This window comes from Callithrix jacchus, chromosome X (assembly GCF_049354715.1).
Source record: "Callithrix jacchus isolate 240 chromosome X, calJac240_pri, whole genome shotgun sequence".
Classification (NCBI taxonomy): Eukaryota; Metazoa; Chordata; class Mammalia; order Primates; family Cebidae; genus Callithrix; species Callithrix jacchus.
In genome coordinates, this window is record NC_133524.1 from 40842631 (window position 1) to 40858594 (window position 15964).

At 55.8% G+C, this 15964-nt stretch overlaps 1 long non-coding RNA gene across 1 annotated transcript; it reads left to right on the forward strand.

The window, feature by feature from the left end:
- Positions 1 to 7348: 7348 nt before the first annotated feature.
- Positions 7349 to 10181, forward strand: LOC108589963 (uncharacterized). Its single transcript, XR_001909314.4, has 3 exons — positions 7349 to 7808; positions 7994 to 9742; positions 10018 to 10181. It is a non-coding gene; the product is annotated as an uncharacterized LOC108589963 (long non-coding RNA).
- Positions 10182 to 15964: the final 5783 nt, after the last annotated feature.

The window sequence follows — 15964 nt, forward strand, 5'->3', positions numbered from 1 at the left end:
ACAGGGCTGGCTTCAGGTTCAACTGGATCCAGGGGCTCAAACAATGAATAATCTGTTGCCAGGCTCTACTCTGTCTTTGTTGGCTCCATTCTCATGCTGCCAGTCATCCCAGGCTTATAACGTATCTTTTTGATAACCCCAGTAGAAAGTGTAACTCTCTTTTCCACTAGAAACAGCAAGTTCTGGCCACGTGCATGGCTCATGCCTGTAATCCCAACACTTTGGGAGGCTGAGGCAGGTGGTTTACCTGAGGTCAGAAGTTCGAGACCAGCCTGGCCAACATGGTGAAACCCTGTCTCTACTAAAAATACAAAAAATTAGCCAGGCATGGTGGCAGGCGCCTATAATCCCAGCTACTCAGGATTACTGAGGCAGGAGAATCGCTTGAACCCAAGAGGCATAGGTTGCAATAAGCCACGATCACACCATTGTACTCCAGCTTGGGCAACAAGAACAAAGCTCCATCTCAAAAAAAAAAGAAAGAGCAAGTTCTGAAAGTTCCGAAATTGTCTCTCTAGGACCCACTTGAGGGCCACACCCACCTCTAAACCAATCATTGTGGCCCAGGGTGGGGTGAGGGAGCAGGTTCAAATGCTCCATTTATCCTACTTCTACAGCCAAGAGATGGAGTCGGTCCTCTCCGCACAAAGCCCAGGGACTGAGAGTCACAGAGCAGTGGTTCCCCCAAAGTGTGGGTTCTGAATCTAGAAGGAGGAACCAAACATTGAACAAGCAAAGCCAAGGCTGTCTACCACAGAGGAGTTGCTGAAAAAGCCATAAGTACCAAAGTCTCCCCAGTCCATCAAAAGCTGCCATTCCCCTCTACCCAGCTACATCCAGTTTTGGGATTAGAACTCTAGCTACATCTGGCCTTATCAAAGAGAATACCAGAATGTCTAAGCTGAAAAGGCCCTTGCAAATCATCCTCCTCCCCACCCCTCAGCTCACCAGGGTGCAGAGAGGGGAGGAAGCCTGCCTAAGTGTGCAGGAATAGCTCAGCCGCAGAACAGGACGTGAACAGACCTACAAAACTGCAGCCAAGCGTTCTTTCACTTCCGCCTGCAGCCTCCCGGGAAATCGTGCATAAAGGACTAAACAAAATCCCAAAGAATGTCATCAGAAATGGGAACAGGTTCCGGCCAGCCTACTGGGATAGCTCAGTGAAGAATTTCTTTGGGGAATACAAAATCCTCTTGGACTGAAGGAGCCCAGGGCTGCACAAAAGGCTGGGACGTCTGGGACCCTCTCGGCCCAGATCAGGAACGGCGTGGCTAGGGAACTAGCAATTTTCCAAGACATGCTGATCTGGGTGGAGGAGGGGAGGTCTTGAGCTGAAAGATCCCCTCGTGGACATCATAAAACATTCACCCATAAAAAAAGAGCTGGCTGAAGCAGCTCAGATAACCACACACACCTTCCTGAGAACAGCACTCCTGGTCTCTGATCAGTGGTACCTCAAAGGCCTACCACTCTGACCTGCTCCCTGCAATGATATCTGTTTCCCACCTGCCCCCAAGGAAGCCATATGTCCCCTTCTTGTTTTCGACAAAAGGGGAAAGATGGTCTCTCACCTGGTTTCACTTTGATCTTTCCCTTCCTGGCCAACATCCAGGCCTGGCAGTAGCATTTCCAGAAACTTGGGGACAAGGTAAGCTTATCTGAGCACCATATCCATGTCAGGAGGAAGTTTTCAGGGAGATGAGTTGCAATGTTCCTTACTACATGCTTTTCCTCTCCTTGTCTTTTTTTAATAAGACTCCACTGGGAATACCAAATGGCCTCAGTCCCTAAGGAATCTGAAAGGATTATCATGATTACTTAAGCAGGGGTTTTCTGAAACTCCCAGCCAAGTGGGAAAGAGAATGAAACTTCTAAAGTTATATCCCGTCAGTGATTGGTTAGATAAGTGTGGGGCCTGAGCAAACAGACAAACCAGGAGCAGCATTTCTCCAATTAACTCTTTCAAGGCCTGGAAAACATACCCTGGAAGTCTTGGAAAGTCCCTCGGGGCACTGATACTCTATAGTTTACCAAGACAAACCTTCATTCCTTCAATAAAAGTTCATGAACCGATCCTTTCTTCATCTGCTTTTATGCCTGCCGGATCCACCAAAGCATTACAACTCCATCCATCCCAGGCCATCTCATTCTTCCAAGCAGAAAGCAGTCCTGAGGGAGGCAGACAACTGCTGCAGGGCTGGCCAGAGACTGTTCCAGAAACCTCAGATCTGGTGGCCATGAGAGGCATCCCATCTGCAAGTCACCTAGCGGTGGAACCAGATGGAAGGCCTGGCCTGGTGGCCATTCTGATCTGGGCTCCCCAGATGGTATCACAGGCCTCCCCTGGGTCTGAGAAGCACCTGGGAGGAAGCCTCAAGGCATAAACAGCAACAGGAGCCTTTGCTGGAGAAAGGAAACTGCAGGAGCCAAATCTCCCTGGTTCCAGAGACACCATCCCGATATCAACATGACAAAGGTGGAGGTGGTTGCTAGCCTGTGCCCAGCCAGGAAGGCATAGATAGGTCAGGGAGCCCCAATGTCAGAGCATAAGAGTAGGGAATCTCTCTGCTTTCAAATTCCCATCAAATTTGCAAAAAAGGAAGAAAATATCTCACACAAAGTGACACAAATTTGTGTAAACCCGAGGATTCAGGATCCAGAGTCCTGGCCTTTCTGGATCTGGGGGAACCCTTGTTAGCTCAGGGGATGAGTTTTATGTTAATGAGGGCAGATCCAACCTCTGTAGCTTGGGTTTGGGCAACTGAAGAGAAATGGTTAAAAGACAATGAAATAACCATAACTGTACAAAAAGAGGTGCTTTTGAATTCTGGAAACAACCAGTACAAAGAAAGAGGGGCACCAAGACAGGTTAGAGCAATCACCTTTCCAGGACTTGACAACCCCCCTGAGTCTTGCCAATCCTGGACCCAGGAAAGTGGATGGGGCGGGAGGGGTCTTAATCCGCCGCTCTACAGGCTTCCTGCGAAGGGACCCACCCAAAGTCAGCCCCAGCCCGCGCGCAGGCCTCCCTCCTACCCTACAACAGCCCTGAGGGGCCTCAAGTCCCACAGCCTGGAACCCCACAACCCACCCTCGCCCCCGAGCCATTTCCAGTCCTCTGGGTGAGGGGGGTCAATGTCGTTCAAGTAATTTCTCTGCGAACACAAGATGGCAGCCTTAAATAAATGCAACCCTGCGCAGCTTTTAATCTTACACATCATTAAATTCCTAATTTACACATTATGTTTTCGTGGGCCAACCCATAACTCATTAGTGTTGAACTCACGAGGTATAAAGACCAACGCACTACGGGCGCCGGGGCGCCGTCACCTGCCTGGGTTAACAGTTCCTGCCGCTGGGGCAGGGAGGACGGCGCTAGAAGGGCGCGGGATGCCGACGGGGCCGAGGCCGGGGCGCGGGCGAGCCCGGGGTGCCAGGCCCGGCGCCGCAAGCCACAATCGCAGCGCTCGCCGGGAAAGTGCCGGCACTGGGTCTCCCTCCCCTACCGGGAATCGCGGGCGCGCGCGCGCGCGCACACACACACACACACACCGCGCACTCACACACCCGGGTGGCCGCGCGGGGCTCCGAGCGGCGCAGGCCTCCTTGGCAGACATCTTCCTGTGGGAGGATTTCAAACGAGCCGTGAAAGCCAGAAACTACACGGGTTACAAACTCCGGAATCCCTGGCCGGCCCTGGCCTCCCTCCCCACCTCCGGCTCGGCCCCCTCTGTTCGGCCGGGGTCCATAAGCCCCACTAAAGGATAAGGCTCACAAGCCGAATGCGCAGGGAGATCTGGGGACGTGGGGACTGCCCCGATGGTCCCTGTATGTTCTGATCCGGGGACCCACGGCCAAGTGCCGCGCAGCCGAAGTCGGCCTTGCTGATCTGTGGTGGCCCAGGGCGACCCGAACCGCTCCTGCTTCAGGGTGCGCCCTGGCCAGTGGGTGGGGTGGAGGGTCACGTAGGCCACCTGGCATCCGAGGCCCCTCAACGTCTCTCTGCAGGGAAGGGACGGCGGGGTCACCGGGGCGCAGCTGACAGCCCCAGGCCCCGGCCAGGGCGCACCCTAAAGAAGAGGGAGGTTACTGCCTGAACGGGCCGGGGGGCAAAGGGAAGTGGGCCGCGCGCTGTGGAAGGCCCCAGGCGGGAGCGCCGGGGACAGCTGTCCAGGCGGTGAGGGCTAGGAGTGGCCTCGCCTAGCGCTGAGCCGGCCAGGCCCTGGAGGTGCTCCGCGCCTTCTCAGCCAAAAGCCAGCTACGCGCTGCCGGCGGAGTGGGAGGGAGGAGGCCGGGCGAGCGCCCCGCCCTCCCCGCCCGCGGTCACAGGGGCAATTACACTCCTCGCTGCAGACGGTTACCAGCTCGCCCGCGCATCCCTCTCTCGGCTTCCCTCTCCTCTCCTCCCCTCCTCCACGGAACTGCTGGCTCCATCTTAGCGAGGGCGCCCCGGCAGCGCAGCCGAGGCCAATTGCCCCTGGGGATCTTCCCGAAGCTCTCCGCACCCTGCGCGCCCCCAAGATCGCCAAGGCGAGCCCACCGCACCCCACAGCGTGTCCCAAGGGCACCACAGCAGAGGATGTGACTCTTGCGGTCGCAAAAGGGTGGCAGTACCCATCTCCACGCGCTGTAAGACCCAGCAGCCGCGGTTCACCCCAAAACTCTGCCCCTAGCCGGCACAGCTCCCCTAGCGCCCCAAATCCCAGGTGCGCCTGTTTCTCTGGCGACCCGCCGGCGTTCTTTACTATTCGCAGCTCGACGCCTAGACCTGCTGTCTGCGACCTCCGAGGCCTTTGCACTCCCAGGCTTCCTCTGCTACAAGCAAACAGCGCCCCCCACACACACACAACCGCCCCCTATGGTTTGTACTCTTCTGGAAGGTGTCTTTGGAGCTGTAAGTGCAAACTCAGGCTTTGGATTAAGGGTTTCGTTTTCAACTAGCTGTGTGATTTGAGGCCAGTTTCTTAACCTCAGTTTCTTTATCTACAAAATGGGAGAGATATCCGTATAAGTGTCGCTGTGAGGTTTAAAGAAGATATATGTATATATCAAACGCTTAGCACAAAGTCCTGGTGGTTAGCATTATTATTACCATATGGTAAGAACTGTGGTGACATTAAAAGTTAGGTGGGATTTTTCCCACCAGGGGTAAGCCTGGCGGAATCCTAGGACACAGCTCACAAATCGAGGTGAGCCCAAGCCACCAGCTACCTCTGAAGAGAGGACAAACGAGGCGAGGGGCAGCCAACAGAGCGAATCACTCTGCCTTCGGCCTTTGCAAATGAATAGGGCTCTGTCTACCGCTTCCGCCATTCCTACGCCAGATCTGCGACGCCTAAGGCTTAAACCTGGCGCGGCGGTAAATTTAGCCTGAAGGCAGAGGCTCCTAAGGGGCGGGGATGTCTCCTTGGAGAAAGGAAAGGGAACAGGGTAAGAAAATGGAGTTGCCTCTAGGAAGAAGAATCAGGGAGAGGAAACATTCAGGGCCGCTGGCGGACCACTGACAAAAAGAAATCGGACGCAAAAGAAGCCTCCCCAGAAGAAATTGGGCCACCGTGGGAGCTGTGCGAGACAGACTTCCCATCTGGGAAGGGCTGCCTACGGGTAATTGGGTTTGCTCGAGTTGCCTCTATAATTAATAAGTGATTTGACTTGGAGATTGGAAATAGTCATGAAAGGAAGCCGCGGGCGTAGGGGTGTGAGGCCCGGGAGCCTCCCTCCGAAATCCAAAGGCCGCGGAGGAAGACGGTTTAAGGAACAGTTCGAAATGTGATAATATTGGCATCTAACCTTCTAGTGTTTGAGTAATTCGTTGCTTAGCTACTTTGGATAGGCCATTATTTTGCAAACTGGAAACATTTGCAAGTGGTGATATTTTGCTCTTGCCTGACGCAGGGGCTGCAAACCTACGCCGGCTCTGCTGAACTCTTCGAAATATATATGCATAAATTGTTCCTAATGAGACCATCTGTTTTTTATGGCCCCTCTGGAAGCAGGAGGAACCCGAAGCCTGCTCCGTCTTGCAGAAATCTGTGGCCAGGCAGGCCTGGGAAATAAATAGGGGAGATTAGAACTGTGTGCGTGATTTAACAATACGCAGAACGGCAAGTTCGGTGGTCGAGATGTGTGCTTCGGTTCCCAGAGGTGCGGATCATTTAGGGTGACTCCAGAACTGAGGGTTCCTCCTAGTAGGCCCAGGGACTGTGTGGAGTTTCACAGCACACACGAACCTCGTTTTTCCATATCTGGAACATCGCCAGAGCCACAACGCGAAACCACAAGCCTCTCGCAGCTCCAAAGACCCAGGACAAGCACCCAGGTTGTAGGTGGTCCCCGACGTCGCCCACTATCTGGGGCCTCCTACTGTGGTGAAGGGAGCCGAACCTGGGCCACACAGGCAGAGAACCCCTCCACTCCATCACTCCACCCCAACCCCGGGTCAGAGCGGAGTGCTCAGTCCGGGCCTGTCCCAAAGGCTGAGCTGCTCCGGGAGCGTCTGACAGGTCCAGCGCCCCGGCCTGAGACCGCACTGAGGGTGGCAGGGCAAACACTTTTCACATTACCGGGTGGCTGTCAATTGGGGCAGTGCAAAAGACACCGCGGCTACTCCTTTGCGGAGGGGGTGGGGGGTATCAGGAGTGGGCAGTGGGGGCTGCTTAATAATAGAGGGGCTGCCCTGGGGAGCCTCAGATATCGGTAACCCCCATGATTAATTCATAACTCTCCACTGCGCCTGGCACCGTCTCGGGTCTTTAATCGGTTCTGAATGTCAGCGAGGCTTCCCCGACAGCCTGAGCACTGCCTTTTGAATGTGTTGAAAGTCGCTGCGCGCACACCAGGAGACAAAGTTGCCATCTGCTCCGGGGACCAAGGCAACTGGGCGCTGGGAGGGGCCTTCCTCCAACGACTCCCGCCGCCCCGGGCAGCCTCCTCTTCCTGGCTTGCCCCAATCCTGCCCCAAAGCCAACACTGTCCCCCGGACCGTCCCCATCCCCCGCCCCGGGCGCCTGCATGGTGGAAACTCCGGCTTGGGGCGAAACAGAGCGCTGCGGCGGGGCGCACAGAGAGCCTCGCGGTCACCCAGACCGAGGCCTATGCTAATGAGATTATGCGCCCGGGTTGTTTGTGTGCGCGGACGTGGAAGCGGGGGGCGCAGATAAAGTGTGGAGACCTGGATGGCTTGGAAAGAGGAGGGGAAGGGGGAGGGAGAAAGACCCGGGAGAACAAAGCTCCCGGCCGTCGGCCTCCAAAGAGTCGCAGAAGTGACCGCCACTGGCTCGTGCACTGGCGGAAGCGGGGGAGGGCGGGGAACGCCAGGCCTAAAACGCCTCGTGGGTTTAGAGAACTCAGAGAGGGCATGGGGTGGGGGTGGGAGGGAAACGCTGAACCCGTAGCTGAATGTTTGGCCTTTGGCTATTTTTTAAGGAAATGGATCTCAGGGAGGTCGGGGCGCAGTGGATGGGGACAGCATAGCGCCCCGGAGAGGGAGGCGGGCTCCCCTCCGCTTTCTGGGAAAAGCCTTGTCTCCTTTCTTTCCCCTTCCCCCATCCTGCAGAGGGTTTTGCCTTGACCGACCTCTCCGCTCCGGACCCGGAGGAGGACGGAGCCGCAGGAGACTGACCAAGACCCGGAGCCGGCCCAGGGGTCGCGTTGCTGCCGGCCTGCGCTTCCGCACTCCCGGGTTCGGTGCGTAGCCTCTCGCGGCAGCACCTCGCTTCCTCCAGACTGTAATTCCACTCTCCCGAAAGCGCTGGGACTGCGGAATCGTTTGAGGGAGTTGGAACTGCATCAGATGAGCACGCCGGGAGGTGAGATCGGGTAGGAAATAGCCGAAACTTTGAGTTGTGCGCCACCCCACCCCACCCCCAACACACACAGACATCATTTACCCTCCCCCTTCCCAGCCACCACCTCCCCCACCCTCTCGATTCTTCAAGGTTTGCAGCCCAGTCCTGTCATATGGTTTTGTTTCTGTGCTGCTGCTTTTTTTCAGACACGAAAATTGGACACGTGGAGAATTAGCCCTGCTGGAGAAGCGCTGGGTGCAGACTCAAACAATGGTTTCCAGCGCCGAAGCTGAGGCAGCACCTTCCCCACCCCCACCCTCAAATGACAGCTGCCTCTATATCCAGCGGGCACACCCCTTCACTGCCCACCCCTCCCCCACAGCCTGGGAAGGGATCTAGGTGGCTGCACCCTCCGGAGTTCCTTGCCGGGACACAAACCTTAGGTGGGCCTGGGCTGCCCGCTGAGTAGGTCATTGTGCCCGGGGTCCCTGGGATTTAGAAGTACAGGGCTCTTTTTCCCTGGGAAGGTTCTGTCTCAACGATACCACCCCCAAAAATGAATGTTTAAAAACCCATCCGGGCTCCAGGTTCTGCGTCCTTTGGCAAATGTATCTTTCCTAGGGCATACTTTCCTAAGCTGCTGGGACCTTGTCCCCATCTGATGAGCCATACCCAGGTGGCTGCGCCTCTTCAGAGCAGCTTCTTTTAGCTATTGTCTTCTCCAGAGGCCTCATCCTCCACGGCAGCCCCCACCTTAGCCCCCCAGCCTCTCTGAGCCCCCACCCCACCCCCACCCTGCGCTGAGCTGGCAGCAGCCACAGCTCCCCCAGGCAGTTCCTCTCTCGCTAAGCGGCCTGTGCAACTCGCTGGGGCACAGACACCGCACAAAGCTCCCTCGCCTCCCGGAGCTGGTTTCCTCTTACAGGCTCCCCTTAGAGCTGCTTGGGGCTGTGGCAATGCCTGCGGCTCCCGGTGCAGCTCTGTGTCTCCCTGCAGTGCTGCGAGCTGTGAATCTGCCTTCTCTTCCCTTCCTGCAAAGGTCAAGCCGCCTCCTTCTCTCGAAGCACCGCGGTTCAGTTCTGGCCTGCAGAGCTTCCACCCTGCAGCTTGAACATGGGAATGGGGTGGGCGTCGTGCAAGGGAGCAGTCAGACTCAAGCCAGGGGGCAGAGACAAAGGGGTGTTCAATTCAGGGAGGGAAACATGGAGGGCAACCCTCAGAAAGCAGTGCAGGATTTGCAGCTAAAGACTCAAGAGAAGGAGAGAAAGCCAGGAAAAGACTATGAGGTCGTGAGGCCTGAAGTGTAGGTCTTTCTCTCCTCGCACCACCCCCCCCCACCCCCCCGCCCCGCGACGGGTTACCCTACGGGAAGGCCAGAAGAGGCTTCAGGTGTCTGCACGTTGTCCCATGCAGTTCCCCGGGCCAGGAGCTTCCCTTGAGCCTGCATTTTACTCCCAGCAGGAGTCAGAAGCCTGGAATTCAGTGGCCACAGGAGCTCAAGGTGGCTGCAGCCCTTTCAAAGAGGGACCCCGGACAGGCCTTTCTGCCACCCCAGCCCCAGAGAGGCTATGAGGCTCTGCAATCAGCAGAGAGAATGAAGTGGAGAAAAATGAGAGGAAACGCCATTAAACTTGCTTCCTGTAAAGAGCACGACCCACCGTTTTCTCTGAACTGTACCTAAAAAGTCAGGAGAGAACTCGTTAACTTTTGTTTGGTTTAACATTGCCAGCTTCAAGTCAACCGTAGGCCCCCAGAAGGTTTTGTAAAATATTTAATCTAACTCAGACAATTTCCTGCAGGACCTAACTGGACCACCCCACTTACTGAGCCGCTGCCAAAAAGGATGCTTGACTGCAGACTGGCAACCAGAGGCCTTCCAGCCGCCTGGCTGGCCTTGACCTCTGCTCAAGGCGCCAGGAAGACCCTTCCTGGAATCCAGAGAGGCTAAGACCTGGGTAACTCTGGAGGTCTAACCCCATGAGGAAGAAGCCCAAAAAATGGAGTTAAAGACGCTTTTCACACCACCGATTGTTGTCTGTGGCCCTAGCCCTTCTGTGACCCTGGCCCTCTCTGAACCCTCTAAAATGGGCATGAGGATGTCTGTCTCACCTTCCTCCGGGTGTTACGCATTTTGAAGTCTGGGCACTATGGGAAAGGCAGAGGCTGGGCGTCCCCCAGCGCCCTCCACTCCCCCCCACCTTCACTGTTTTCTTCGACATTATCTCCCTAGAGAACACAGCAAGCGGGAGTGGGATCCTTCAACTCCGCTGAGTCTCAACTCCTTCCAAACGTGAGGCTGTCGGGGAGAACTCCTGCTCTGCCCAGTTTCCATTCCCGCCTCCAGAATAACGAGCCGAAAACATGTGTACTGTAAATAAAGCCTGTCTAAATAAAGCACTTGGGTAAAGGCTACCGAGAAAACACTCCGCACCGCTCTGTGCTCAGAGCGTGAGTCAGCTTCCCAGCCCTGGGGGAACAATGGGGACTCTGCCAAGGGTCCCCTTCTGTCGACCCCTGAAGGCCCCCAGACCCGTTCGGGTTGCGGGGGTGCCGGCACCCTGGGACCTTCGGCCCCGAGGGTCGGGAGGGGTAAGGGCCCACCTGGCGACCGGGGTTGGGGTCCAGTCCCTGAATTAGCTCGGCCAGGAATCCCTCTGCCCGCAGCTGCCGCGGAGGGGATGAGGGTTAAACAAACACCGGGCAGAGGAGCGAGCCTGTGGGCTGCAGCCGGCGCGGCGCGACACGACGCGGGGAGGGGACGGGAGGCAAGCGGGAGCACGCTACCGAGCCTCCCGACGGGAAGACGCCTCCTCCCCGCGCCAGGCCGGGCTCTCGCCCACTCGGCTGGCCGCCTCTACCCCCTGGCCTCCCAAGTCTCAGCGGAAAGAAACGTAGAGGCTGCCAAAAGCACCCCATTCCTTTTATTATCCCCGTAGGCCCATACACATACACAAGCCACCACACACACACACAACAGGCACACGTGTGCGGGAAACGTAGATGCTTTGCCTCCATCGCTCGCAGAGTGAGCACCAAAGCCGAGGGAAACGGCACCCCTGTGGTGGAAGACAGTGTTGGGACTCGTGGTGGCCTCCACGCTACGTCTCCTATCCCGACCTCTGGGTTTCCTCCTGGGTTTCTTGCGGCTTCGTTCCGACTGGTGCAGTGGCCTCTGCTCTGGTATGGGCAGGCGGTTTCCTCGCGCCCGGTGACCTTAAGGGTCAGGGATCCACCCGGTAGGCCCGTGGTTTCCGGAGTCGCGCGGCCAGCCCTTCCTCCCAGCCTCTCCGGCCAAGGCCGCACTCAGCCGCCCAGCCTGGTCGGGCTCAGCTAGTCCGCTCCTCGCCCGGAGCAGGAGCGCGGTTGGTGAAAAGCACCCGGGGCCTCACCCACGCCTTGTGCACACGCGCCCCACCAGTGCTGGAGCGGTGCCCCAACAGCCAGAAATTGCCAAATCGTCGCTGGGCAGGGTTGGGGATGAGGCTTTGGGAACCGGGTTTGAGCTGGAGAAGACGAGGAAAACAAGTGAAACGGGAGGGGCGGGGTGGGGTGACGGCTCATAAATCATCCAGCCCCACCCTCAGGCCTCAGTGCCGAGGCGCCCTAGCCCCGCGGGGAAAAGGAGGTTCACTCGGCCACTCCTGGCCGACCTCTGCGCTCTCCGGGAGCCAGCGCCCCACCCTGGGCTCAGGCCGCGCTAGGACCAGCTCCCGGCCCAGATCGTAAACCACCCGCCCGATTCGGCGGAAAGCCGCCCTTGGACACAGCGCGCATCCGCCCAAGGGGAAGTTTATTTATAGCTTGTAAACGTAAAGGAAACCAGACCGCGCTACCTCGCCGCGCTCCGGCTCCTTCGCTCTCCACCTGCCCACCAGGAGGGCGCAACTGGAGGCAGGGGGTGGGTTTGGTTCTATCGCCCCCGCTCCGCTCCCGGGGTAGAACAGGGTCCCAAGAGGCTGGCAAGCCTTACATTCCTCTCGGCGCCTATCCAGTGCCATGAAAGTCAGAGATGGGGGAGGAGGACAGGGCCAGAGCGGAGGAGTGGTTAGGGTGGGGGTGGCCGAGCTGGCCCACTTGGCACGAAAGGGCAGGCAGGCCAGGCGACGCGGCGCGGAATTCCGCAGCTCCCGCTCCGGACCGGGGGAAATCCTGGAGTGCAAGAGAGCCCGGGGAGGGGGCGCTCCGGGAGCCTCTCCTTGAAAGGCGGGATGCTTTCCCCGTTCCTCCCGCGCACGTGTCCTCAGCAGAGCAGGCAAGCACTGCGCGCCTGGGGCTGCGATCCTCGGGTGACAGCGACTGAGAGCGCGCCCTCTCCACTCTCCACCCCCGCCGTCGCCGCCTACCCTGGGGAGCTCCAGTCTCCTGGATGTGCTCGGGGCATGCCCGAAGAGCCAGAGAAACGGAGAAGTGCCGGGGAGGCGATTAGGAAGAGAAGACATTAAAAAGGCCAGCCCTGAATAGACAACCAGGCGACCTGAAAAAGACGCCTGCGAATACCCCCGCGCCCCGACGGCCAATCCCTGTCCTGGCGGAGCGAACTCACCCCCGGCGTCGGCCGGGGCGAATTCCTCTGTGTGTGCGTGCGTGTGTGTGTGTGTGCGCGCGCGCGCTCCAGCTCCGGGAGGGCAGTTGCGAAACGGGCTCTTGGCTGCAGCGCGGCATGATGGAGGTGGCTGGAACAATGCGCGCTTTGTGCGCGCGGGGAGTTGTTTTCCACCCGCTTCGCCCCCCTTGCTCGGGCCGTATGGCACTTTAATCCCCGCCACGGCTCGGCACAAATGCACTTGTGTCCTGCGGGTCACTGGGGGCGGTGCGGCTGAAGCCGTCCCCACCCCGACCCCAGCGGACCCCACCGCCGGCTGCCCCATCTTCCTTCCTGCGCACCCCACCACCACCACCTCAATTCCCGGCGTGGGCCGGTGAGCTGGCTTGGAAGCTTCCGGGCCCGCCGGCCACTTTTATTTTCCGTGAAGACGGCCCCTCCCCCCTCCGCGAGCGCGCGCACGCACACACACACTCGCCGCCCGCTCTCCTAGCCTCGCCTCGGCCCGCCCCCGCCCCCGCCCCGCGCTCGGGACTCCTGCGAACAATAGTAAATGTCAACAGATTCCGCGCGGCGAGTGTCTGACTCGGCCGAGATAAGGGTGCGCGGTTGGCCCCGCGCTCCGCGTCGCCGAGCCCACCCTGACCCGGGCTGGAAAGAACCGGCTGTGACGAAACCCGTACGGGGAAGGGGGGAGGGAGAACAGGGCACCAGTCCCAGCTCGGTGGGGGAGCCTCGCCAGGAGACCAGGCCCTGCCCCGCCCCCACGTCGCTTAACCCGTTGCGGATGAGGGGGAACCGATGGGCACCGTAAAAGCCGCGGGGCCGACGTGGCGGTCTGGCCTGCTTTCGGCACACGACTCCAGTCTCCAGAGGACGCCGGCAAAACGCTGATCCGCGTGAGGACTCAGTTTTCGACCTACAGGGAGAGCCGGCACCTGAAATGCGAAGGATTCCAGTCCTTCCTCATGTCCGGAGACTCATTAAAATATTTTTCTAAGCGCTCACACACTCACAGGTCCTCCTCCTTGGTCGTCGGTAACCCACCACCCAACCCAGTTAAAATTTGCAAATTGATTCCCACGCGTTGGTATTAATGGGTTGTTCCTCTTAAATTGTTGCCAACTTTGCTAATGGATTATTATTTAAATGATTTCTTTTTCATAAAGTACGTGTTGTTTTATAGATGCGTATTTACTTAAAGAAATCAACTGCATGTATTAACATATTAAAGAGAGAATAAAGCATCGGGGCCGGTGTAATGTACTGTTCAACCTTACTTTGGGTGCTCTCGAAGATAGGAAAATCTTATTTGTTTAATAATAAGTCACTCATGAATATGCAAATAGCATCGGTGCAGTACCTCACTTCTGTCACTATTAATGAGTTGCAAATTAATGTGACAACAAAAGGAAAATCTATTTAGTGGAGGAACTCGGGTTCCTACCTGGGGAGATCACAGGCAAGCCTGAAACTTGAGTCTCCAGGCAGGAGAGGACTGGGGATGGACTCCTCACTCAGCGTTTTCCTGGAGCCTCCACTATTGTTTGGTTTCAGGGACCTGCTTTGTCAGGAACCCCTGTAAATTCCTGCTCCAGGCCAGAGGAAGAAAGGCTGCTCCAGGGTAATTAGGGCCAAATGTGATTAATGGAAATCAGCCCACAGTTTGAAGTAAAGCAATTGGCCAAGCAGATTTTGGGGGGTCCCCTCCCCCCAGCTTAAAGATTCCCCAAAGCCTTTTTGACCTCTGTTGCTTTGGACAGGGTTGAGGACGTAAATAGCAAATTAGCCCTCGCAGGCCTGATCACAGGTATTAAGAGAGCACCCTATGCACTTGAATTTTACGAGGTGACTTTGCTGACTGGAGATTTAAGAGCAGATCAGCTCATTTTCCTGCCGACCTACTTCTCAGAGGTTACAGACTGAAGTCTGGTTGTCTTCCATTTGAGCCTTCGCTCTTTTCTGGACTACACACCAGAGCCTATTTTTATTTCATCGATGATGCTGAAGAGAGTGTTTCTAATTCAGTTAAGTTTGGAAACATAGCTGAGAAAAAATAAATGTTGTGCTGCCCAGAACTGTGAACGAATAGTTCAGGTGCCTGGATAGCATTTCAAGAAGCTATTTGACTAGGGAACCTTCTGGAAAGATGCACATATTCTATAACTGATCTAGTTAATGGTTACATGGTTTTATACATATTTAAAAGTTCATCCGGCTGAGAATTTAAGATCTGTGCACTTCACTATGCTTAATCTATGACTAAGTAAAAAAGCTACCCCAAAGCTTAGTGGTGTAAAACAGTATTTTGCTCAAAAATCTGCAATCTGGGCAGGGCTTGGCAGGACAACTCATTGGTGCTTCAAGCTGTCAGCTGGGGCAGCTCAATTGGGACTCCACTCTCAAGATGGCTCACACACATTGTTGGCTGGTTGTTGCTGGCTGTGGTTCTCCCTGTGGGCCTCTCCACAGGGTGGCTTGGGCTTCCTCACAGCATGGTGGTTGGGAACCAAGCCTCCCAAGAGAAAGGAAATGGAAGCTGTCAGTTACTTAAGGCCTGAGACTGGAAGCAGATTTTTTGGGGGGTTTTCCCCACCCAGCTTAGATATTCCCCAAAACTTTTTTGGCCTCTGTTTCTTTGGACAGGGTTTCAGACCCTAAATACAGAATTAGACGTAACGTGCCTGATCACACACACTAAGACAACACACCATGCACCCTATGGCGGTACCATATCTGCCTCATATCTGCCATATTCTTTTTTTTTTTTTTTTTTTTTTTGAGGCAGGGTCTTGCTTGTTGCCCAGGCTGGAGTGCAGTGTCAAGATCTGGGCTCACTGCAGCCTCCGCCTCCCAGGTTCAAGCGATTCTCCTGTCTCAGCCTCCTGAGTAACTGTGATTATAGGCTCACGTCACCACACCTGCCTAATTTTTGTATTTTTAGTAGAGATGGGATTTCACTACATTGGCCAGGCTGCTCTCAAACTCCTGACCTCAGATGATCTGCCTGCCTCAGCCTCCCAAAGCGCTGGGGCTATAGGCGTGAGCCACCATGCCCAATCTTTTTTTTTTTTTAGCCAGTCTCACTCTGTCATTCAGGCTGGAGTGCAGTGGCAAGATGGTGGCTCACTACAGCATCAACCTCCTGGGATCAAGCAATCCACCCACCTCGAACTCCCAAAGTGTTGGGATTACAGGCATGAGCCACCACACCTGGCCAAATTCAGTTTATTAACTTTGCTATTTTTAAATAAAATTAGAGCAGTCATTTTTCAGTAGGGCTTTCTTTTTGTTTTTGGAGACAGGGCCTCACTCTGTCACCCAGGCTAGAATACACTGGCAAAGTCATAGTTCACTACAGCCGCGAACTCTTGGGGTCAAGCAATGACATTTGTAAATCAAATAAATTAAATACATAAATATTCTAGTACCTAGTTGTCTTAAAAATGCAACTCTGCTATCCAAGTCGAATTGCAATTCCTTTTACCTTAAAATCACCAGTTTTACACAATTTTAAGTTGCAACCATAAGGCTAATCTAAGTCTTTAATATATCCAAATTGTCATAAACACGGGAAATTAAATCACAGACGTAAATCATTCCTGAACTTAACACTAAAATATCACTACAGTAT